This window comes from Leptonychotes weddellii, chromosome 13, assembly GCF_054177405.1.
Source record: "Leptonychotes weddellii isolate Sample4059 chromosome 13, ASM5417740v2, whole genome shotgun sequence".
NCBI classification, from domain to species: domain Eukaryota; kingdom Metazoa; phylum Chordata; class Mammalia; order Carnivora; family Phocidae; genus Leptonychotes; species Leptonychotes weddellii.
The window spans coordinates 57,875,210-57,899,185 of NC_138381.1; the positions used below are offsets into that span (position 1 = coordinate 57,875,210).

At 53.7% G+C, this 23,976-nt stretch overlaps 1 protein-coding gene across 1 annotated transcript in view; it reads right to left on the minus strand.

The window, feature by feature from the left end:
* Nucleotides 1–21,599, minus strand: part of HIC2 (HIC ZBTB transcriptional repressor 2) — a 32,208-nt gene extending 10,609 nt beyond the window's left edge. Inside the window, exon 1 of the mRNA XM_081801696.1 lies at nucleotides 21,436–21,599. The gene's annotated coding sequence lies outside the window, so the exon portion shown is untranslated. The remainder of the gene's footprint in view (nucleotides 1–21,435) is intronic.
* Between the last annotated feature and the right edge of the window lie 2,377 nt (nucleotides 21,600–23,976).

The window sequence follows — 23,976 nt, forward strand, 5'->3', positions numbered from 1 at the left end:
GGGGGAGATGAGACCCTGGCTAGGCTGACCCTGGGGAAAGGGCAGTAGGAAAAGAGTCCCTGGGGAAGGCCAGCTCTGGCTTCTTGTGAACACAGAAGGGAGAATGAACAGAGAGACCTGGCTATAACACCTGGATTCCCTTCCCAGGTCCTTGTTTACAAAATGGTCCACCCCCACCTACCCAGCTGGGCTGTTAGGCAGAGAACTACACAGGTCTCTGCTGAATTCTCATGCCCTTTTCTCCCCCTCCAAGTCTCTGCCAGAGAAAAGCCAGACACGCCCCCGCCCCGCCACACACACACACACACTGAGGTGAGGGCAGGCCCAGGGCCCAGACACCCCAGACTCTTAAAACACACACCCACTCAGGGGCGCCTGGGTGGCTCAGTTGTTAAGCGTCTGCCTTCCGGCTCAGGTCATGATCCCGGGGTCCTGGGATCGAGCCCCGCATCGGGCTCTCTGCACAACGGGAAGCCTGCGTCTCCCTCTCCCCCTGCTTAGTGTTCCCTCTCTGGCTGTGTCTACTCTGTCAAATAAGTAAATAAAATATTTTAAAAAACACAAAACAAAACACACACATCCGGGTCGCCTGGGTGGCTCAGTCGTTAAGCGTCTGCCTTCGGCTCAGGTCGTGATCCCAGGGTCCTGGGATCGAGCCCCACATCGGGCTCCCTGCTCGGCGGGAAGCCTGCTTCTCCCTCTCCCACTCCCCCTGCTTGTGTTCCCTCTCTCGGCTGTGTCTCTGTCAAATAAATAAATAAAATCTTTAAAAAAAAAACAACACACACACACACCCACCGAAGGGAAGGCCAGGCCCACAAAGCTGAGCCGAGGGAGCTGCCTGAGCTCCCTGCACCTGTCCGCTTGCTCCTTCCAGTCTACCCTCCTCACTACAGGCATGAAAGGCCCAACCAGGCAATGCCATCCTGCAGAAAGAAACATCTTGGGGGCACAAATGCCCAATCAACAAACGAGGTTCTGAGGATAGGGGGTGGAAGTATAGGAAAAATATAAATTCTGTATATTCATTTCTGTAATATTCAGAATCATAAAATAATCATGTATTACTTTTACATTCCTAAAAAAAAAAAAAGAACTGATGCACGAACATGGATAAATCTCAAAATCATGACGTCAAGTGAAGAAAACCTTACACAAAAGAGTAGAGACCCACAATTCCATTTAAAGTAAGTTCTAGGGCGCCTGGGTGGCTCAGTTGGTTAAGCGACTGTCTTCGGCTCAGGTCATGATCCTGGAGTCCCGGGATCGAGTCCCGCATCGGGCTCCCTGCTTGGCAGGGAGTCTGCTTCTCCCTCTGACCCTCCTCCCTCTCATGCTCTCTGTCTCTCATTCTCTCTCTCTCTCAAATAAATAAATAAAATCTTTAAAAAAAAAAAATAAAATAAAATAAAGTAAGTTCTAGAAAAGACAGAACTAGTTCCTGGTAGAAACAAAATCAAAAGACCCTGTGGAGGGTGAGGTGAGCACTGTTTGGGAAGGAGCATGAGGAACTTTCTGGGCTGAGCATGGCTCTCTATCTTTGTTAAGGTGGATGTACTCACTGGTCAAAATTCAAAGGGTTGCCTGAAATTTGGGTACCATGTTGCATACAAATTTTACGTCAAATTGAAAACAAAAATTCCAACAAATAGAAAAAGAACAGAGCTTCCCTTCTCAGCAGCTCACTATCAGCTAACATTCACTCAACCTGGGCACACAGGAAGACATGCCCTTCTCAGCAGCTCACTACCAGCTAACATTCACTCAACCTGGGCACACGGGAAGCAGTTCATGAGGGCAGAGTGGTCATAGCACGAACAAATCCGTCTCCCTCCTGGTTCCATCCTGGCTCGGCAGCCCTTGTGGGTCTTTAGTAGGTAGTCAAAGCCCAAGGCCAAGGATACTCCGAAGATTCCCCCACCCTGCCCCCCAAACACACAGCAGCCAAAAGGCCAATGTGGACGGCGGAGGCATGGCCCCATGGCCTCCTGACCCATGGAACAGCACCCCATTAGGAGCCCCACTTGCCCATGATTCCAGGCAGTCTACATGGCCTCAAGGGCTCGTGGGGAGGCTAGAATGGGGCCAACTTCCAGGCCTCTTTTCCTAGCACCGCATAAAAAGCAGAATATGCTCTGGCCCAGCCTTTCGAAGGCCATGAGAGAAGGTTTTAAAATAAAAGTGATCACTGCGGTGCCTGGGTGGCTCAGTCGGCTGGGCATCTGACTCTTGATTTCTCGTTATCAGCTCAGGTCATGATCTCAGGGTCATGAGATTGAGCCCCACGTCATGAGATGGAGCCCCACATCAGGCTCCACGCTCAGCATGGAGTCTGCTTGAGATTCTCTCTCCCTCTGCCCCTCCGTTTATGCACGCTCTCCCCCGCCCCCACCAAAATAAATAAATAAATACAATCTTTTAAAACAATAAAGTAAAGTAAAAGTGATCTTTGCTTAAGCAGAGAGCCCAGAAGAACAATTCCAACCACCTATCCAATGGGAACTGGCCCAACTTAGCCTGGACACCCACTGTGTCCAGAGCCTGGGCTCCAGGAGGCCTAGGCATTCAGAACTACTCTGGTCAGTGGTGCCTGGCTGGCTCAGTCAGCAGAGCAGGCAACTCTTGATCTCAGGGTCGTGAGTTCAAGCCCCATATTGGGTGTAGAGATTACTTAAAAATAAAACTCAAGGAAAAAAAAAAACTATTCTGGTCATTCAACCACCACTGGTGCCCTCTGGAGACCAGATTGGCAGCAGGCCCTGCATCCCTCCTAGAGACAGAGGCGCACATCCCACCCCCACTTCCAACCCCATGGGTAGGAGCCAGACTCGGTGTGGTTTCACAGCTGGCACACTCCCTGACCCTCGTGAGCAGTATGCTCCTGAAAAATGCTGTCATTTCTACCCAATGCCTAACCTCCTGCAGGCAGGACTCCCCACACGCTCCAGAGGCAACCGTGGGCACCGACTGAAAGGCTTCCCAATTTCACAAAACTTCTCTACCTCTCTCCCAACCAGAAGGGTGGGCCCTAGAGAGAAAGGTGAAGGACAGGGAAAAGGGGCCCACCTGCCTCCCCTCCCTGGGCTGGCTCCTTTGCCCAGATCTCCTAGAAACTTTGCCACCCCACCTCCCTCTCTGGTGGCCCTCCCTCACTTTCTTGAGCGGGACTTCCCACAGGAGTCTTGAAGCTATGCCGGGGGACAGGAGGAACTCCATCCAGCCCACTCCAAAGCACCCAAAAGGAGACTGTCTTTCCTCCTTAACGACCTGGGAAGGAACGCCTAGCCAGAAGTCACAGTGACACAGGAATCTTCCGGCCACCCCTTGCCCACCCAGAGTCCCACTGCCAGATGGGAGACACAAAGCATGCCAAGCAGAGAGACAGTGCTGGGTACAGCCAGCCACAAGGCAGCTTCCACACCCACAGGGGTTTAGCTCATCTGTGTCAGAGAGGGTCCTAAACATGCTGGCTACTGTCCCCAAGCCTGAATCTGAGGTCAGCATCCGCCTTAGTCACAGCTGACCTGCACTGGTCACCTGGTACTCCAGGTATGGCCCTAACAGGTGCCTCTTCCCTGAAGGCCTGGCCCTACCCAGGCTGCAAGAGAACAGCTTGAGGGCATGGTGGAGACAAGCTGTAAGGTTTGTACCTTCCAGGATCCAGAAGAGCCCAAGGCCCAGTCCCCAAGCCACCAACCAGCCCTGCATTGGCCAGAAGCCCCAGACCGCGTTCTCCTGTCCCAATGGCCTGGAGTTCTATTCTATATCTCTCTTCTCTTTCTCTTTTTTTAAAGAGAGAAAGAGTGGGGAGAGGGACAGAAGGAGAGAGAGAGAATCTCAAGCAGACTCCCCGCTGAGCACGAAGTCCGGGACAGGGCTCAATCTCACGACCCTGAGAGCACGACCTGAGCTGAAATCAAGAATCGGACGCTCAACTGACTGAGCCAGCCAGGCATCCCCTCTATATTCCTCTTGTCTGTATTCCTCCATGAAGTCTTTCCCATCCCCTTCACTGTTCGGGGGGAGCCTCTCTCCCCTTCACCCACCCACCCAGGCAGCCCCTCACCCCACCTCAGCCTGCCCCCCTGGGGAAGACTGGCGTGTTATCTCCACCTCCAGGGACAGATAAAACAACAAAGGTCTGGGGGTTAAAGAACCTGCACAAGGTCACAAGAGCACGTAGGTGGCAGAATGAGGACTCAAAGCCTGATCCAGAGCTAATGTCAGACTCTCCCTACCCCATAGATGGATATCACGTACCTCCCATTGCTGGGCAGGGGCAGGGATCACTTACAGGAGCACAGCCCTCCATGCGTCAGAAAGAGGGTCTTGGTCTCCAGCTCCACCCTCATCTCCCCCTGCCCACCACCAGCCACCTGCCCATCACAGCAGAGCCTTACCTGGGCTGCATTCTCCTGACCTCAGTGTATAAGGTCAACCCAGCTCCTTTATCGCCTGAGGCCAGTGAGAAGCTTGGGGCTACAAGTGACAAGGTGCCCCCTCCCCCGCCCCGGCACGCAGCCTGCTCTGGGTGCCCAGGCTGTGCCCGGCGCTCTTCTGAGAACACCCCTGGCCTCCATGACCTCTCTGGTCTGTCCCTCCAGGCATGGGCTGGTGGTGGGTGGGACTCAGTGCTCTGGGCAAGCCCAGCCGTGTAATCCAGCCCAGACCTGGATGCCGGCCAGCAGCTCCTGGCTCTTCTCCCAGACCATCCTCCTGGAAAGCAACAGGCTCTGCGAATGCCAGGAGCCCAGCTCTCCCTCGGACGCGGCTTCTACGAAATAAACATTTGGGTTCCACTCAGTGCACTGGTGATCTGATCACCAGGGACCCAGTGCTGGCATCCTTCCCCGCCCCTCAGGCCAGCCCTGTTGCCCACCCACCCGCTCACTCTGAACAGCAAGGGAAGTGGCATCCACCCCAGCTGGACTTCGAGTCTGTCCTGAAATCCCTTCAGGCCCCACTGAAGACCCCGTGCTGCCCATGACGGGCCAGGGCCCTGACCACCTTCTTCTCTACGCTCTCCCATCCAAGAAGTGGGCCCGCTCCCGGGTAATTCAACACCGCGACAAAGTGCCCGTGTGAGGAGAGCCCTGGCAGGAAGCTCAACACTGCACAGGCCCGGTGGCCTGCCTTGCTTCTCCAGGGCAGCCTCGGGTCTTCTCCTTCCCCCAGGCCTATAACCCTCCCATCACTCCTGGCTTTGGAGCCGACCAGAAGCAAGGCCAAGACGGCCTTGGGGGCCTGCAACTGGATGTCCCTTCCTGGCTCTGACGCAACTGGTGACCTGACACCAGGAAAGGCACAGGGCAGGGTGCCACTGGAGGGCGAGGTGTGGCAAGTGTACCGGGCCAGGCCAAACCATAAATGCCACTGGGGAGAGGCAGGTGAGCACCACTCAAAGAAGGGGAACAGCAGTTTCAGATTAGGATTATCATTACAAAAACTTAGGCTCACTCCCAGACTCTCTCCCCCACATTGCACTCCCCTCGGGAAGGGCCTGAACTATTGGCAATAACAGAGCAGGAGCCTGGAGGCAGGGAAGCACGCATAGGGAAGGTCGGCCGACAGGAGAGGGCACTGGTTCTTGTGCCCGAGGCCCCAGGTCCCAGGGGTCTGGCTCACCCAGGGTATGGCCCACGGACCAGCAGCCACAGGTGCGGCAGCACCACCCAGGGTCTCGCAAGAAAGGCAGTTGCTCAGGCCTCACTCCAGACCTCAAAACCAGAACTGGCATTTTAACCTCACGGGACTCGCACGCACATTCAAGTCTGGGAAGCGCTAAGGTGGGTTCTAAGCTTTCTCCTGCCCAGGAAGCCCACCGCTCTCCAAGTAGTAAACGCTCAGCCACTGGGTGTCGAGAGGAAGAAGACAGCTCCCAAAGGAAAGACATTATTTCCCAGATAATTAAGCCCAGAGAGTGATTAATAAAAACGATGGACCTGGGGAGCACCTGGGTGGCTCAGTCAGTTGAGCATCCAACTTCGGCCCAGATCCCGATCTCAGGATCCTGGGATCGAGCCCCGGGTAGGGCTTCCCGTTCAGCGGGGAGTCTGCTTCCCCCTCTGCCCCCTCCCGACTCATGACGCATGTGCACGCTCTTTCTCGCAAATCTTTAAAACAACAAAATAAATAAACAAAATAAAAAACAACAACAAAAGACGGTGGACCTGGAACATGAGACCGAGGTGGAGCATGGTTACCAGGCACCTGTGGAGACAGGGTGTGGCCAAGGGCAGGGGCTGCTGGACCTGGGAGGCAGGCAGAGACCTGAAGGGAGGAGACAAGCAGCACAGCACAGTGGTAAATAGGTGGAAATTCCACCTCCGAGGAGCTAAAAGGGCACCTGGAAAGCCTGGGCAGCCCCACTGGGAAGAGACTATCACAAACATCTCAGCTGCCCCGGGGACACCCTTCAGATGAGATAACTAAGTCCCAGAGGGAGAGACATGGGTCACAGCTGAGTCACAGAGCTGCAACTGCCCGCCCATGGCTCCTGGAAAGAAACTCCAACTCCACAATTTCAGAATCAATCCTAGTAGCTAACAATTTCTTATGCCAACTAAGGGCTCTACAAGAATTAAAGCAAAACTAACCCAAACCCCTACCATCTTCTATCACAGTCACATCATAGAAAAAAAATATTTCATGACCAAAAAGCAGGAAGAGGGGCGCCTAGGTGGTGCAGTTGGTTAAGCGTCCGACTCCTGATTTCGGCTCAGGTCGTGATCTCAGGGTCGAGATCGAGCTCCGCGTCCGGCTTCCCGCTCAGCAGAGTCTGCTTAAGATTCTCTCTCTCCTCTCTCTGCCCCTCCCTGCCTCATGCTTGCGCTCTCTCTCAAACATAAATACATCTTAAGATTTTTTTTTAAACTTACTCATTTGAGAGAGAGGGAGAAGCAGACTCCCTGGTGAGCAGGGAGCTCCACATGGGGCCTTATCCCAGGACCCCAGGATCATGATCTGAGCTGAAGGCAGATGCTTAACTGACTGGAGCCACACAGGTGCCCCTAAATAAATCTTTTAAAAAAGCAGGGGGGCAGGGGCGCCTGGGTGGCTCAGTTGGTTAAGCGACTACCTTCGGCTCAGGTCATGATCCTGGAGTCCCGGGATCGAGTCCCACATCGGGCTCCCTGCTCGGCGGGGAGCCTGCTTCTCCCTCTGACCCTCCCCCATCTCGTGCTCTCTCTCTCTGTCTCATTCTCTCTCTCAAATAAATAAATAAAAAATCTTAAAAAAAAATAAAAAATAAATTAAAAAAAAAATAAAAAAGCAGGGGGCAAGAACCACCTCTCAATGTAGGGCAGTCCTTCCCAAGAAAGGGCAGTTGACAACCCTTCACCCACATGGTTGCTATAGGCCAGTCAGTCTCAAGGCAAGCTGGCATTAAGGAAGCACTGCCCTGCCCCGCAATTCGACGTGACCCTCCTGGCCAGGATTACAGAGATGCCACCCTAAAGGGGAATCAGAGAAAACCAAAACTTGATGCCAGACAGTAATGATGGGGCTTTCATTAGCTGGGCGAAAACTAAAGGAATATTTCCCGAGGAAAGAGATAGGTGATACTTTAGAAATAAGGCCAAGAATGAAAACATGCAAACCCTGTGGTCCAGAAAATGCACTCCAAGGTCTACACCAACAGAAATCTACCCGCCTGCTCACCAAAACCCAGGCAGGCATATGCGCGGCAGCCCTGGTCACAGGAGCCCGACACCTACAGAACAGGGGGTAGCTGAAGGTATAGGGGCTGTTAGGCAGCCATGAGCACAACTGACTATCTGAACAGGACCATACAAATGTGCCTTTTATAGGTTAAAAATAGCTGACTGTTGGCGAGGTCACCAGTTTGATTTACATGCACATAGATGAGTCTCTCGAGCATCCTGTTGACCAAAGAATCCAGGCTGAAAAGAGACTATGTGGTGTTGATTCCATTCATGCAAGTCGGAAAGCAGGCAGCACGACGAGTCCAAGGGTGAGGGAGGAGCGGGGGAGCACAGGGGGTGACTTAAAGGACTCACAAGGGGGTTCCGGGGTTGTGTTTCTCATTCTGGATACTGGTTACACAAGTGTGTCCATCTGTGAAGAACCCTCAGAGCTCTCATTCACAACTGCACACGTTGCCTATGTACAACGTACCTGAATATAATACAAGGCACAGAAACATTCAGGTGGGAAGCTGGGCCCAGTCTTGGTCCTGATTAGCCAGTAGACCCAAGTCAGGAAATAACCTCCCTGAACCACCAACTAATAATCATCATCACAAGACAAGAAGGAGAGCACTGAAGGACAGAGTGGCCACATCCAGGACGGAATGTCCATCTTAGAAGAGAGAACTCTGCAGACCAGCCAGGAACCTACAGAAAACCTAGAAACCGCCATAAAATCAGTGTCTGCCATCCAAAGTAACAACAACATGACGACAGTTTTAAATCATCCTAGTGTCTAGCCGATACTTCTACAGAGGAGTTCCAAAATCAGACAGGCCCAGGAGAAAAGAGGAAATTCCAACTGGCAGGTGAGGTACAAACAGGATCCATTCCACCAACGCCTGAGCAGGTCCCAGAGCAGCCAGCTAGGCACATCAAAGGAAGGAAGTCAAGGAGAAACTAGACGAGGCCCTCCGGAATAGGGGGTCAAAGGGAGCTGCTGAGCAGAAGGAAAAGCCCCCTTGGCTCCAGTGTGATCAAACCCCCCAACTCTCAAACAAAGGGCTCAAGGAACTACAGCCAAAGACCAAAGATTAAAAAAAAAAAAATCAAGTAGAGACACCATGGGCACCCACTAGTTTTTAAAAAGCCATTTTTAAGGATAAAATTAGGGAACTTCTATAGAAAACCTCACACTCTATGGCCTGTGCCTAAAAAGCCTCCAGGTGCAGCACCTTACAGAAGAGGTCTCAGGTGTCCAGCAGGTATCTTGAAGGGTCTAACAGAGGAGAGGCCAAGAGCTCAGAAAGGGAATCGGACAGAAATCCACTCAGACTTGAGGAAAACACACTCCCAGTGTCACTCTACTTTTAAAATGGAGCCTCAGTGGTACTGGAAGGATTGTCTAGCATTACGAAATCGGCTTTAGAGACAGAAAGCAAACTGAACAGGCATTTATCTGCCTGGAGAAGTAGAGCCGGCGATGGGGTGAAAATGGGGCTACTTAGGAAGCAACAAAAACCCTGCCCTGAAAACACCCAAACCCCCACTAGCAGGCCGGACAATAAAGTGGAGGACAGCGCCACCCTGGCCCACTCCAAGTGGGGACGGAATCACAGAAACCACAGCTACACCCAGCACTTCAGTGAATCTCAAAATAGAGGTGAGTGCCGGGCTCTGAGTGCACAAAGAGCAAACTCGGCCAAATCCAGCCACCTGCTGTTCAAGGATCCAGACAAGCCCAGGGAAGCGACAAAGAAAAGCTAGGGAATGGTTAACCCACAATTCAGAAGAATGATTTCTGGAGGCAGGCAGGGATGAAGTGGGAAGCAGCACAGGCGGGTGTCCAAGGGCTGTTTCTCACACGGGTGGGGGAGGCGAGGGTGTGCGGTGTCCACTGTACCTGTAGGTGTGCACACGTAATTTATACTCTCTCGGTAACGTTTGTAAATCACCCAGAGCGCAATCCTCAAGTCAACTGAGGAAGCTGGCATGCTCTGTGCAGGAACCCCAAAAGAAAGGGGAGCAAGACGAGACCTTCTAGATCCAGGGCGGTGCCAGAGACTACAGCTGTGTGACACTCACTTGAGCATCCCTCACATAGTCACTTGACCTAGAGACCCCCCCCTCCAAACACTGCAGGGCCACACAGCTGGGCGAATATGGCAACAAGATGCCAAGAAGGGCTTCGGAGGGTTCAGTCCCACCGGAGAAGCCCACAAAGTACCACTCTGTCCTAATAAATAGAAAGCAACAAAATTTAAAAAATAAATTAATTAAAAGAAAGCAACAGAAGCTAGGGCCTCCATACCTGGGAGGCCATGTGCCTCACCCAACAGGAGGGAAAGCCCAGGAACCCTCCAAAGGACTGGAGGGGAAGAAGGGCAGTTAACACCACTCTAAGTGAAAATACCGAAGTCTAGCACACATCTCCCCTCTGCAGCCTCTGCCCTCTCCAATTCGGAGTCCAATCAACCCTGAGTTATCTTTCTCAAAAACCGATCTCATCCAGTCACTCCCCTGCTTAAAGCTTTCAATGCATTCCGATGCCTGGATAAAGTCCACACTCCAGGCTGGCCTGCAGGGTGCTTCTGTAGAAAATCTGGTCCACCATCATGCCTGAGTGCCCATCATCTGTGAAGCCAGCCCTGCATTTCTCCCAGGGCCCGATGTCAGAGCTAGCGGCCCAGCTGCTTCCCTCTGTGCACCTCCCCTCTGCCCATGCCCTCCCACTCCCAACCAGGCTCCCAAGGTGAGGGACCCTGTGTCCCACTAGCCCAGCAACCACAGCGGCACCGGGCATGGAGCAGGCCCTCGTAAAGGTGTATTGGGTGAGCAAATACCGGCCAGGCAGGAGCGGTGCAGAGAAGAGGATGAAATAATACATGAGAGAAGAGAGGCAGGCAGTAAAGAGGGAGTAATGAGAAAGGAGAGAAGGCTGCCCAACACCCTCCTGTCAGCACTTCCAAAACTGCCATTTACGTTCTTCAAACTTAGGACTCCCAGCAAACTTCCATGCGGTTTACTACAGTAGTATTTACTACAATAGTATTACTACAGTCAGTGTTACTGTTCCAGTTACCATATTAAACAAACTGGCAATTAAAACAGTATCTTGGGGCGCCTGGGTGGCTCAGTCGTTAAGCGTCTGCCTTCGGCTCAGGTCATGATCCCAGGGTCTTGGGATCGAGCCCCACATCGGGCTCCCTGCTCATGGGAAGCCTGCTTCTCCCTCTCCCACTACCCCCGCTTGTGTTCCTTCTCTCTCGCTGTGTCTCTCTCTGTCAAATAAATAAATAAAATCTTTAAAAATAAATAAATAAATAAAACGAAACAATATCTTGATTTAAGATAGCAATAAGAAACCCATGTTGGGGTGCCTGACTGGCTCAGTCGGTAGAGCATGTGACTCTTGATCTCGGGGTTGTAAGTTCGAGCCCCACGTTGGGTATAGAGATTGCTTAAAAATTAAAAACAAAAAAAAAATCTAAAACCAAAAAACCACATTAACATAAATACCATTTTTATGGGGAAAAAATCCCAAATTCAAAAAAAAAAAAATCAATGAGAAGAGTTTTACATTTTTGTATTTGTTTTACATTTTAAATCTCTTTAACATCTGACTTAACAGAAGTGGCTAGATTCTCAAATCTGTTTCTACACTTAGATCTATTACGAGATGAGGTTTTGATTCAAGTCTCTGAACAAATGTGACTTTAGGGGCCCCTGAGTGGATCAGTTGTTGGGCTTCTGCCTTTGGCTCAGGTCATGATCCCAGGATCCTCTTTGGGCTCCCTGCTGGATCCCAGGTCCCGGGTCAGGCTCCCTGCTGGGCGGGAGGCCTGCTTCTCCCTCTCCCTCACCCACTCCCCCTGCTTGTGTTCCCTCTCTCGCTGTGTCGCTCTCTGTTAAATAAGTAAAATCTTTAAAAAAAGAAAAAGAAATGTGACTTTACACAGATAGAAGGGAAGAGTATTTTTTTTAAAGATTTTTTTTTTTTTATTTGAGAGAGAGTACAAGCAGGGGGAGCAGCAGGCAAATGGAAAGGAGGGAGCCCGATGCGGGGCTCGATCCCAGGACCCCGGGACCATGACCCAAGGCAAAGGCAGACGCTCAACAGTCAGGCGCCCCAAGGGAGGAGTATTTTAATAATCCTTTCAGCTAATTGTGGCTCTTCTTCATTGACATTACACTGAAACTCAAGTGGTGGTCTCTTAAAAGTTGCAATGGAGGGGGCACCTGGGTGGCTCCATCAGTTAAATGTCTGCCTTCGGCTCAGGTCATGGTATCAGGGTCCTGGGATCCAGCCCCCATCAGGCTCTGAGCTCAAAAGGGAGTCTGCTTCTCCCTCTCCCCTCCCCCGCCCACTCATGCTCAGTCTCTCAAATTTTAAAAATCTAAAAAAAAAAAAAAGTTGCAATGGAGACTCTGAAATCGTATCCGTGACTATCTCACACTCAGTTACGCAAAAATCCCCGGGTCTACGCCGCACTCCTATCCACGCAAGATTGTGCAACTTCAAGCACTGGTCATCTGGAAAATTTTGGTTCACTGAGTTGATCAGATCTTCCAAATGTCATCACATTTCATTATAGACACCAAAAAACTCCAGGTGTTAATATCACCGCTGATCTTATCAGTGAAGGCTAAGTCAGGCTCACAGTGATGGATAGGAGTTTTCCAAAACTCATTTTCCCTTGAGGGTTCTAGCACTGGCAACACATATTGTCAGTTGTTTTCCTTGACGTGGCAAAGCTCACCTTCTGCATTTGAGAAAATGTCTGAACAAATTCTCCAAGTCTGAATAACCACACCTTGTCTGTCGGTTGTTCTTTCAACTAAAAACAATGTTCCAGGAGAAAAAGCAGCTAGTTCAGAGCACAGCCCAAGCAAATGCAAAGTGCTTTCCGGAGACAACAGTTATACTTCACAGTAGTAATGCAGAGTCCCCATTTTGTCACTAATACTAAAAAGACGTGTACCCCAGGGTCTAGATAAACTCCTCAGTCATCTGTACCGCTTCCCCAGGACACTCATTAAGACTGGCTGTCTCCATCTGGAGCACTACCTGTAGAGAACACAGCTCTGGGTGATGCGTACCACCCACCACGGCTTTGCACAGGACAAAGGCCAGTAACTTCTAAGAACTATGAAAAGGGTCGGGCGCCTGGGTGGCTCAGTTGTTAAGCGTCTGCCTTCGGCTCAGGTCATGATCTCAGGGTCTTGGGATCGAGCCCCCACATCGGGCTCCCTCCTCCACAGGAAGCCTGCTTCTCCCTCTCCCTCTCCCCCTGTTTGTGTTCCCTCCCTCGCTGTGTCTCTGTCAAATAAATAAAATCTTAAAAAAAAAAAAAAACTATGAAAAGGGTCTTGGGGACCCCAAGTGGTCCACAAATCACTGAAAACAGCTGATATGCACTAGGCTCAAATATCTTTTTTTTTAAGATTTTATTTATTTGACAGAGAGAGACACAGCGAGAGAGGGAACACAAGCAGGGGGAGTGGGAGAGAGAGAAGCAGGCTTCCTGCCAAGCAGGGAGCCCAATGTGGGGCTCGATCCCAGGACCCTGGGACCATGACCTGAGCCGAAGGCAGACGCTTAACGACTGAGCCACCCAGGCACCCTAGGCTCAAATTTTTTTTTTTTTAAGATTTTATTTATTTATTTGAGAGAGAGAGAGCACATAAAAGGGGGGGAGGGTCAGAGGGAGAAGCAGACTCCCTGCTGAGCAGGGAGCCTGATGCAGGACTCGATCCTGGGACTCCAGGATCATGACCTGAGCCGAAGGCAGTCGCTTAACCAACTGAGCCACCCAGGCGCCCCGGCTCAAATATTTCTAACAACCCATTTTACAGGCAAGGAAAGTGAGGCAGAGAGGCATTCTTCCCAAAACCACACTTGTTCACCAAATACTCTAAGAGGCAGGGCTGACAGAAAACTCCGAAGAGACCTCCAAAAAGGCCTGCTTACTCAGAGCTGGCAATGCTTTGGGAGCAAGCTGGGCCTCTGTACACTGTAGGTCCCAGGCTGATTGCTTCGGCCCTCCTGAGGCAGAGGTGGTCAGAGGGGGAGGTGGGGGAGGGGTGCTACAGGAAGCAGGATGTGCAAGCTCGCAGCCTGCTGGGGGCATGAAGTCAAAGTCCCCTCCTGCCCAAAGCAGCTAAGCCAGCCCTGCTGCCCTTATCAGCGTCAACACACGCATGGAATGTGGGACTTTGGAAACAGTCCTCTCCCCTGGCCTGCACCCCTCTGGCGCTCAGGTTCACCTACCACAGCCAAAGGACAACCCAGGCTCAGTGTGCGACCCACCTGCACCTGGAGCCTAGTGGCAGGTGAGAAAGGCACCTGCTAGAGCTGGCCCAGGGCACCTGACTAGGCTATGGCTTGGCCCCTCTCCTCATTGCCAAGATCACCCATCTACCAAGAAACAGCCTCACACTGCTGAGAGAGACGCCACGCTGCCCAGTCCCACACAGCACCGCTGGCAGTGCCCAAGCACCTCTTGTCCGCCCGCAGTGAGAACACCAAGAGAAGAAAAGGAGCTCAGCTCGGAGTTCCCAGGAACCCCCAGACCATCCCCCTCACAGATCCTCTGAAAGTGGTCAACAAAAGCCCAAGTTTACACAACCCAACGTGCCAGAAGGGAAGGAGTTGGCACTGGAAGGGTAAGGATGACCCAGGGAGTCCTAACCCCCTGAGCTCCCCCAGACCCCACCTGGAGGATGGGGAACGGACCTGCTCACCAGGCTTGTTGTGGTCCCTCCCCAGTTTACAAGGAACTACCATCCAGCTCCAGGCTTTGTCTAAGACAGCCATACTGCCAACCCACTCAAAATGAAAACCTTGACTGTCCTCAGGCCCAAGCACTGCTCAGAGGAAGGAGCCCACACATACGTGTTTGAGGCTGCCACACACGTGTGGCTGTGTTTCCTTACTCTTAGAACTTCTCTAACCGGGGCGCCTGGGTGGCTCAGTCAGTTGGGCATCTGACTCTTGATATCGGCTCAGGTCATGATCTTGGGATCCTGGGCTCCATGCTCAGCGGGGAGTCTGTTTAAGGATTCTCCCTCGGGCACCTGGGTGGCTCAGGTGGTTAGGCGACTGCCTTCGGCTCAGGTCATGATCCTGGAGTCCCAGGATCGAGTCCCGCATCGGGTTCCCTGCTCAGCAGGGAGTCTGCTTCTCCCTCTGACCCTCCCCCCTCTCATGCTCTGTCTGTCTCATTCTCTCTCAAATAAATAAAATCTTAAAAAAAAAAAAAAGGATTCTCTCTCCCACTGCCCCTTCCCCCTCCCCCCCACTGCTTGTGTTCTCTAAAATAAATAAATCTTAAAAAAAAAAGATTTAACTTCTCTACCAGCTTCCTAGCTATGTGACTTGAGACTAATTGCCTAACCTCTCTGAGCCACTTGTACAGTGAAGACTGATAAAATGATTGGCACTGCATGGGTTATGTTCCAAGGATTAAATTCAGAACACTTCCCACAAGGGTTACCATGGGGTAAGAGCCCAAAAGTGAGCCCCTGGCCCTCTTCTGCCCCTACTTCCCTAGCATTCTGTCAGGAATTCTGTGGGAACCACCCTTCTCCCAGTATTCAAGCAGAGCTACAGTAGAACCTGTCAGACAAACCACGAGCCACTTTCTACCAGCAGGAAGAGCAGGGAAGTCCTGCGGCAGGGTGGGACGAAGAGACAAAAGAGCTGAGGCAGGAACCCACCCCCCCAGGATCACTAGCCTCAAGACAGAACCCCAGAGTCCATCTACCAAGATGTGCACAGGCAGGAAAGAACAGAGAGGAAAGACACGCTGCCTGTGCTCCCAACACCACCCACTTCTTCCTCGACTACCAGCCAAGACTTCTTGATCCCCTCTCCACTGCCCCAGCCCAGGCTGGTCTTCCTTCCCTAATAGGCAGCACTTCCTAACCAGGACACCAATAAGAACCACACCAGACTCAGGGGCCTTGCTGCTCACCTCATTCTGTAAGCTGCCCAGAGCAAGCAGGGCTGTCTTACGTTCCATCTGCCCATAGATAAGCACTAACCCCCAGGACCGCCCCATTGTTCTGTTCTAGCAAAGAGAGCTGGAGCCAGGTCTTACCTGAAGCTCTACCTCCAATGCCCTTTCACAGCCACCCCCATTACTCTGTTCCCTGGCCAGATAACCATCCAGAAAAGCAACCTCAGGGACCAACCTCTCTCCCCCGGGGACCTTGAGGTCAAAGAGAAAAACAGGGGCTCAGGTCCCAGGGGTCCCCAGCTATGGTCACAGTGGGCTCATTAGGGAGCCACAAGGATCCCAAATGTCACTACATCAGGCCCTGCCAGGACACACAGAGGTCAACCAGGACCCAAGAATGCAACCCCAAAACCAGGACAGGTAAACTCTGAAAACCAAGTAGGATGAAGAGTCCTGGGGTCAAGAGCAGCAGGCGGCTCTCCAGGGACCGCCGAAGAGATGCCCCCTTAGTACACACGGCCTGGGGGTGTCTCCCACGTAAAAGGGACCCCTTCTGTGTCTGGTGCTTCTCCAAGACCCTAGTAACTAAGAGAATCAACCCAACTTGTTCTGTAAATTCGATCCCACTGGGCCATCAGAGTAAAGCAGTTCATGACCACCCCAGATCATAATGCATTGGTCGATCTGGACTCACAACTTGCTTGATTCTATTACCAACATAGATTCATCACCTGCTAAAGCAGTGGTTCTCGATCTTGGCTACATATCAAATTCATTTCCAAGTCTTAGGAAACATGGATGTTAGAAATAGTCCAGGCTGTGCCAGCCTCTACCAGCTCCCAGGTGATCCTCATGTGCAGGGCTGAAAACCAGGGCACCAGCAGGCAGGCCTCTTCCAGGCAGCACAGGTACCAGCACATACTTAATGGGTCAATGTGTAGCAAGCACTCATCACAAGTAAAGTACCATGGTGTCCACAGAAGGGCAGGCCACGGAGGCCTCAGACTCCACCTTCCCAGCCATCTACCCTACTCTCGCTTCTCATTCATTTCAGGAACAAGAATTCACCAAGATCTTATGAGCTTCCAAAGCAGCACAGGTGAGGGTACTACAAAGGCCACGGGCATTCCTCCTCCTTAAAGGGCCTGTACCCAGGCTGATGAAGAGGCCGAGGGAGCTCAGACCCCAGTGTGGTGATGGGAACACCTCTGGGCAGGGGGTGGGGGGGGTTACGTGGCAGGTAGTTACTGTTCTCAAGGCACTGGAGAGGCCCCTCCCGATACTCACTGAGAGAACCCACCCACCCACAGGTGCTGCTGGGAAAGAAGCCTGAGGCCGCCGCTGCAGTCTGGAACGCATGGGACAAGTCTGCACGGGACAAGTCTGCACAGCGGCTTCCATCTGTCTCCTCAAGAGGCCAACTCCCCACCTGGAAGCAGCCCCCCAGCCAAGCCCTAACACTGCCTTTCCTTAGTGGCCCTTGGGATTGCCATGGAATGGACAGGGAGAGCTGGAGGTATGGCCCTGGAAGGCGGGGCCACCGGCCTTTCCATACCCCACTCTCCCTCCTCATCCCTACCCTGAGTGCCCACGGAGGTGGGTTACCCTCAAACAGTAAACAGGCACCCACTCTGGGCTCCGTATCTCAGAAGCAGCAGCAAGGCCCCTTGGCTGTTCTGTCCCCTCTCACCCACAGAAGGACCTGCTCTAACCCCAAGGCCACAATCCCCCCTTCCTCCACCCACATGCGACATTACCATGAAAAACATGAAAACTAAGCAGTCTGAGGGAGAGGCTCTGAACCCCTTCCTGACTGTCCCAGGCAGGTTCTTAGGATCACTCTCTCAACGAAGTCCAGCCACACCCTCCCTCAGCAGAGGCACCCCAGCCTGGGCCCTTCCCTCTGGATTGTGACAGGCCTGGAGTCGCCTCCTGGCTTTCCCTTCCTTATCAAGCTCACCAGGGGCCCACATACAACCCCCAACCCCCACCCGCTACTCTTGCTTTGCCTTTTTTCGCCACTCCCGCCACTCCAGGCTACAGGAGCTCTCAGAGACCTCCCCCAGCCCAGGTCCCTATCCCTTAGGGCAAGGCCCCTCCCAGCAGGAAGCACAGGCTGGCGGTGCCAGGCAGAGTCAAACTGGCCTGGCTTGTTTGGAAGCCCCTAAGCCGGAACCAGGATCCTCTTGGGGAGGGGGCTGTCTGCTGGCCTCTCCCTGCTTGGAGCTCAGACCTCTCTAGACTCCACACCACACGGGCCCTCACAAAGCCCTGGAGTCAAAGGCATTTACCTTCCAGCCCCAGCCTGACCAGTTGCTTACTTGCAGCCCCAGCAAGTTATGTAACCTCCCAGTTGAGTCTCATTTACCGTCTGTAAGAGGAGACTATCTGGCGTGCTGACCTGGAAGGGTTCCGAGAAAACTCCAGTGTGCCCCTATCTCCCGGCCTACGGCCGACCACTTGTTGGCAAGGCTGTGAGAGTCCGAGACCAGCACGATCCAGCCGAGCTGCAGGGGCTGGGCACTGTGCCCCTGGGGTGTCTGTTCTCAGAAAATCTTGTTGGAGGCATGAAAAGCTTACGAAAGAGCCTCCCAGCTGCCTGGCACGCAGAGGGCGCTCCTGTGCTAGCTTCTCTAACATACAGCGTCTGCAGGCTCGCGCTCTCGCTTCGCGGCTCTCCCGTCTCCCTGGCCACACTCCACACCGCCACTGTCTTTCCATGCGCTCCGCATTAAAACCCCTCTCCTACAGCCAACCTGAACCCAGCATGGCATCTGTGGCTCTCCTCCAGCCCGGAGCCGGCCCCTTCCTCCATGCCTCGCAGCTACAGCCACCAGCCCCGCGGTGCCCTCTGCACTGCATACAGCACTGTGCCAGCCCTTATCAGCCTATCTTACAATCGTTTGTTTGCCTGTCTGTCTGCCCCAGGCTGAGCTCTCGAGGGCAGTGATACGTGAATGTAAACTCAAGTTTTGCTCCCATTTTAGACATGTGGACACTAAGGCTCAGAATCAATCACTGTCCAAGGTCACACGGAGAGTAAACGGCAGAGCCAATGTCGCACTCCAGACTTTCTAAGTCCAGTTCCCTCTCACTGCCCTCCAGGAGTCCCTCCCAAGCCAGGATCCAAGAGCCAGGAGGGCAAGAACCTGACTGGTTGTTTCTTCTCAATGGTGAAAGCTGCCTCCCAGGTGCCAGAAACAGGAAGAGCCCCCACCCTCTTAGTGATCAGGTCCTGGGGGCAGTGGCCCTCAGCCCCAGTGGGCAAGGCTAGCAAGCTATTGGGTGGGGCTGACAGCTTGAGGCCAACAGGCCAGCAAAAGGGCAACACCACAGGTCCCCTGGGTAAACTGAACTTTATTCCCTCCTCACTCCTCCGACTCTCCAGAACTGCCCAGCCAGCCCTTCTCTGGGGGCTAGCTGCTGATTAATAGGCACTGCCCCCAAGGCCCCCCCCCCCCAAACCTGACCCTGACACACAATAAGGACTCCGGGAAGGCAGCAGGCCTGTCAGCTCAATAATGCAAAACCCTGTTGCTCCAAGTCCACGACAGCTGACTTCAAGTGGATCGGAGGCTGTGCTTATTAACAAAATGAGAAATCTGATCTATGGAAAGAAAACACTACGTGAGGATTAATCCAGGACTGCAGCTTGTGGAGAAGCCTGGGCTGCTGGCCAAGACCAGGGAATGAGGATGGGATGGGATCCTGCCTACCTGTCCCCAGAGCAGGTACTGCCCGGCAGGACAGGACGCAGCGCCTCTGCCCCACCTGCGCTGCTGCTTCTCCTTCCAGCAATTGCAGGAATCATTTCAGTTTTGCTTTAATTAAAGGCCTGGCTCCCTCGGGCTGCTTCTTCCTCTATGCAGAGCCAGCAACCAGAGGGAGATTTTTCTTTTCAGGAATCGCTTGTAAAAGCTAAGTGACTAATCTACAAGTCCTAACAACTGGCAGGAAAACACTGCAGGGAGAAATTCTGGGCACACACCAGCACACTGAGTCAAACGGCCAGAGAAGCTGGGCAAGAGGTACTCAGCAACTCCCCACAACTGGTCTGCAGAAAGCCAGAAGCCAAAGGAAAGGAGATCAACCTGGGAGTTCTGACCCCTAAGGCGGGCGGGCAGGCAGGTGAGGAGCCCCCTCCCAGCCTTCTGAGTCTACTGCCTTCCCGTGGGACCCAGAGATTTTCATAAGCCCAACTACACAAGACCAAAGGTTCACTCAAAGGCAAGGCAACCTACTCCTGGGCCAAAAGACTCAGTTCAACCCCCAAGTATCAGCTTCCCATCCCCCCCTTGGTGGTAAGAGCCGGCTAACCAGCAATCTCACCACACAGCTTTGTCTCTGGAGGCCAGCCTGAGGCCGGCCCATCTGCTTTTTTTCAGACCACTCCAGCAACCCTGCTCTGCTAAGTGTACACTCTCTCCTGGAGCCAGGGCTACAGACCAGCCACATGGCCCGTGCTCCTGAAAACGTCTGCTAAAAGGGCCAGCAAGTCCAGAGTTGGCAGATGGGAATGGAAGGGCAGGAGTAAGGCCAGGAGCCAGGAACCAATAAATGCTAGATCCAGAAAGGTCCTGGGTTTGGGTGACCTAGCTCCTATCCCTCCATCCAAAGTCCCTGGAGAACAGCCCCAAGTTCAGCCTAGAAGCTCTGGAGGCCCCTCCACTACCTGCCAGCTCTCCTCCTCCCCCCAGCGCAGCCATCCCCACATCAGTCAACAATCCACCGCCACAGGATTCCTATGGGCAAAGCTCTACCCCTCCCCCCAACCACATATGTCAGAGGGGTGGCCTCCCTGGGTTACACCCCTCCTGCTGTTGGGGGGTGGGGGGGCGGGAACCTAGCTTTCCAGATGTGCTTGGCAACTCCTACTAAGAAAGACACTGAGGGTGGAGGGGATAGAAGACACGAATAAATAACTTCAAAACCGTTCCAACCCATCCGGATCAGCACTAGGCTCCCTTCCCCAGGCAGTCCCACGCTGTTCTGGGTGGGGCCGCTGGGCGCATTATCTGACCTCCCTCCCTCCTCTCCATAAGTCACTGCCCCCCAGGGAAAGGCATCCCTGCCTCCCCCCTACCCCCCCACCCCCCCCACCAAATAAGTCTATGTGGATATGAACCATCTTGGTAGATAAACAGAGAGTGACAAGCTGAGGCCCTTCAGCCCCCTTCCTCTGCCAGCCGGTCCCCTCCCCCTGCCAGCCGACCCCCTCCCCCAAGCCCATCTCTCTTCCTGCCAAGTGGCTGCCTACAGGAGAGGTCTGGGGGCAGGGCAGCGAGCCCACCAGCCGTAGGGCCTGGCCCTCTGGGAGCGGTCCCTCCAAGGCCAACGCTGCCCCTGCCCGGGCCGGTCTTCCCGCGGGGAGGGGGCAAGAAAAAGGGACCGGCAGGCAGAGAAGGGCCGCAGTTCTGGAAATAGCAAAATCCCCCTAACGAGGGGCGGCCGCCGGCGCTGGGCCGTTTGCATAATGGAAGCCCGCCCGCCTGTCAGGCAGCGCAGCTCGCCCGACGCTGTTCGGATTAGATTGCTAATGAAAAGGCACAAAGAGCCGGCGCCCGCTCGCCCGCCGACCCCCGCTCCGCAGACCCGCGCCCCGGCCTGGCGCGGCCCCGGGGCTTTGTGCCCAGTGTCCCCCGCCGCCCGCGCCCTACCGGGCACCCGGACCACAAAGCCGGGGCAGGCTGCGTCGGGCCGGGGGTCCCGCGTGCGCCCCCGCCCAGTCCCGGCGGGCGCGCGCCCGCCCACGCCCCTCTCCCCCGGGGGGCGCGCCCGCCCACGGCCCCCGCCCGCGCCCCCCGCTGCCCCCGACCCCCTCTCACCTCGTGTGCGTCGGCGGCGGCGCTCCGCCCGCCGGCCGGCCGGCCCTGCCCGCGGCCCCTCGTCCTCGGCGCCCGACTCGCGCCGCCTGCGCCCGCCCCGTCCGCCCGCCGCCGGCCCGGCTCGGCTCCCCGCCCAGCGCGCCCCGAGCGCCGCTCACAGCCGCCCGCCCGGCGCCATCTTGGAAGCTTGTGACGTCGGTGCCGCCCGCTCACCCCTGACCCACATCTGAATGGGCGAGCGGCGGGGCGGGGCCGGGGGCGGGATGGGGCGGGTTCTTGGTGTGGGCGGGGCCTGAGGGACGGGGCGGAGCTGGTGAGCGGTCCGAACACTGGGCAGGGCGGGGCGACAAGCCTGCTGGACGGCGCCGTGGGGGAGGGGCGCGCGGAGGGGCCGGGAACCCCGACCGTGGGCGCCCCGCCCGATCCCGACCCCGACCCCAGGTGCAGGGGCGGGACCGCGACAGCACCACCGAAACGCCCGGACCGCCCACCCACCCCCAGGAAGAGGACTCTGGATCCCCACAGGCCCACGCCCAGCCCGCACACTCAGAGCTGACCCCCTTTGAGCCTGACCCTGACCCTTCGGAGGCCCCCATCAGGAATCCCTGAGCAACCTGCGTGCGCCCCACCTCTAGGACAGCTTCGCACCCCGGCTCTGTGCCCCCCGCAGGGACCCCACCGTCAAAGGCGCAGCACCCCCGGGACTGCAGGAGGCGTGATCTGGGCTCCCGAGGAGTCCCGGACCGTTTGGGTCCGGAGGGGAAGGGGACTCCCTGACCCCTGACCCCAGCGCCCCTTCGGGTCCCCGCTCCCGCAGCCCTGCGGGCTGGCCTTACCTGCTCAGAGGGCGCGGAGGTCGCGAGCACGCGGTGCTCAGCCAGCCCCTTCCGGTGACCGCAGCCCCTCGCAGGCCCCTGGGGTCAAGCGACTGTGCCTAAGCTGGCCCGCCTGGACCCAGGCTCGTGGCAATCGTTCAGATGGCCTGCTGAGAGGCTGGAACTGGCCCTGAGCCGTAGCCACTTCTCTAGGGAGTTACTTAATGGACGTCTTTCTACTTTGGACACCAAACAAAAGAATACACCACAGTCAAAGTCTGAGAAGAACCCAGACTTGCCATGCAGGGAAGTTGTGCCCTAGCACTAGCCAAAACAGAAAGCCAATTCAATAATCCCCCTCAGAAGGCTGGTTATGCGACCGTTCTTTCCAGATTAATGTATAAATTTAATGTATATTAAATGTGAATGTATATTGAATGTAATGCATAAAATTAATGTAATCCTAACCAGACTTGACAAATTTCTGAGTTCATCTGCAAGAATAAATAACCAAAAGCTATCATTTCCCACAAATGAGGGTGGACTTGCTCTAACAGATACTTACGTTATAAAGCTATTGCAGTCAACCCAGTGTGGTACAAACCAGGGGGGGGGGGAAAGCCTAGAAACAGATCCTAGAAATGGTAAGAACATATAAATGAAAAGAGAAATACCAATCATTGGTAAGGAAGAAAAAGCATATTCCATGAATAGCCTTTAGTAGAGAACTCAACTATTTGAAGAAACTATTTAGGGCACCTGGGTGGCTCAGTGGGTTAAGTGTCTGCCTTTGGCTCAGGTCATGATCCCAGGGGCCTGCTCAGCGGGGAGTCTGCTTCTCTCCCTCTGTCCCTCTCCACCACTCGTGCTCTCTCTCTCTCCCTCTCTGTCTCAAGTAAATAAATAAAATCTTTAAGAAAGAAAGAAACTGGGCGCCTGGGTGGCTCAGTTGGTTAAGCGACTGCCTTCGGCTCAGGTCATGATCCTGGAGTCCCGGGATGGAGTCCTGCATTGGGCTCCCTGCTCAGCGGGGGGTCTGCTTCTCCCTCTGCCCTCTTCCCTCTCGTGCTCTCTGTCTCTCATTCTCTCTCAAATAAATAAATAAAATCTTTAAAAAAGAAAGAAAGAAAGAAAGAAACTACTGAAAAAATGTCAATGTTCTAATAACCAAAGACATGCCAATTAAAACTACAGAATACTGAGGGTTGGGGGTTGGGGGGTTGTTTTGTTTTCTACCAAATCAGGAATTGGTTTCAAACGATAACCTTCAAACACGAGGCAGGGGTGGGTAATCACTCTCATATATTGTTGGAAGTATACAAATTGCCTCAAAATTTCTGAACGTGAATTTGACAGCACGAGTCAAAAAAATAAAAATCTTTTACAATGATCAATACGTCCTCGGAGCAGTAGTAATCTATCTTCCAGATTCTGTTTTAAAGAAATTAACCACATTTGAAGGCCATAGGCTTGATGATCTGTCTTTGTAACCAAACCATAAGCTTGGAACCTCAGTGCCCAGAGCACACCTGAGATTTAATAGGCACTCAGTAGTCACTTGTTTCATTTGCATTTGAAAATTAATGTGCAATCATATTTTTCCAGTGTCATTTATAATAATGAAAAAATTCATACACAGCATAAATGTCTGACAATAGAGGATTGGTTAAACAGCCCACATGATAAAATGTTAAGCATCCTCTACAAGCAGTGTTTACAAAGATGT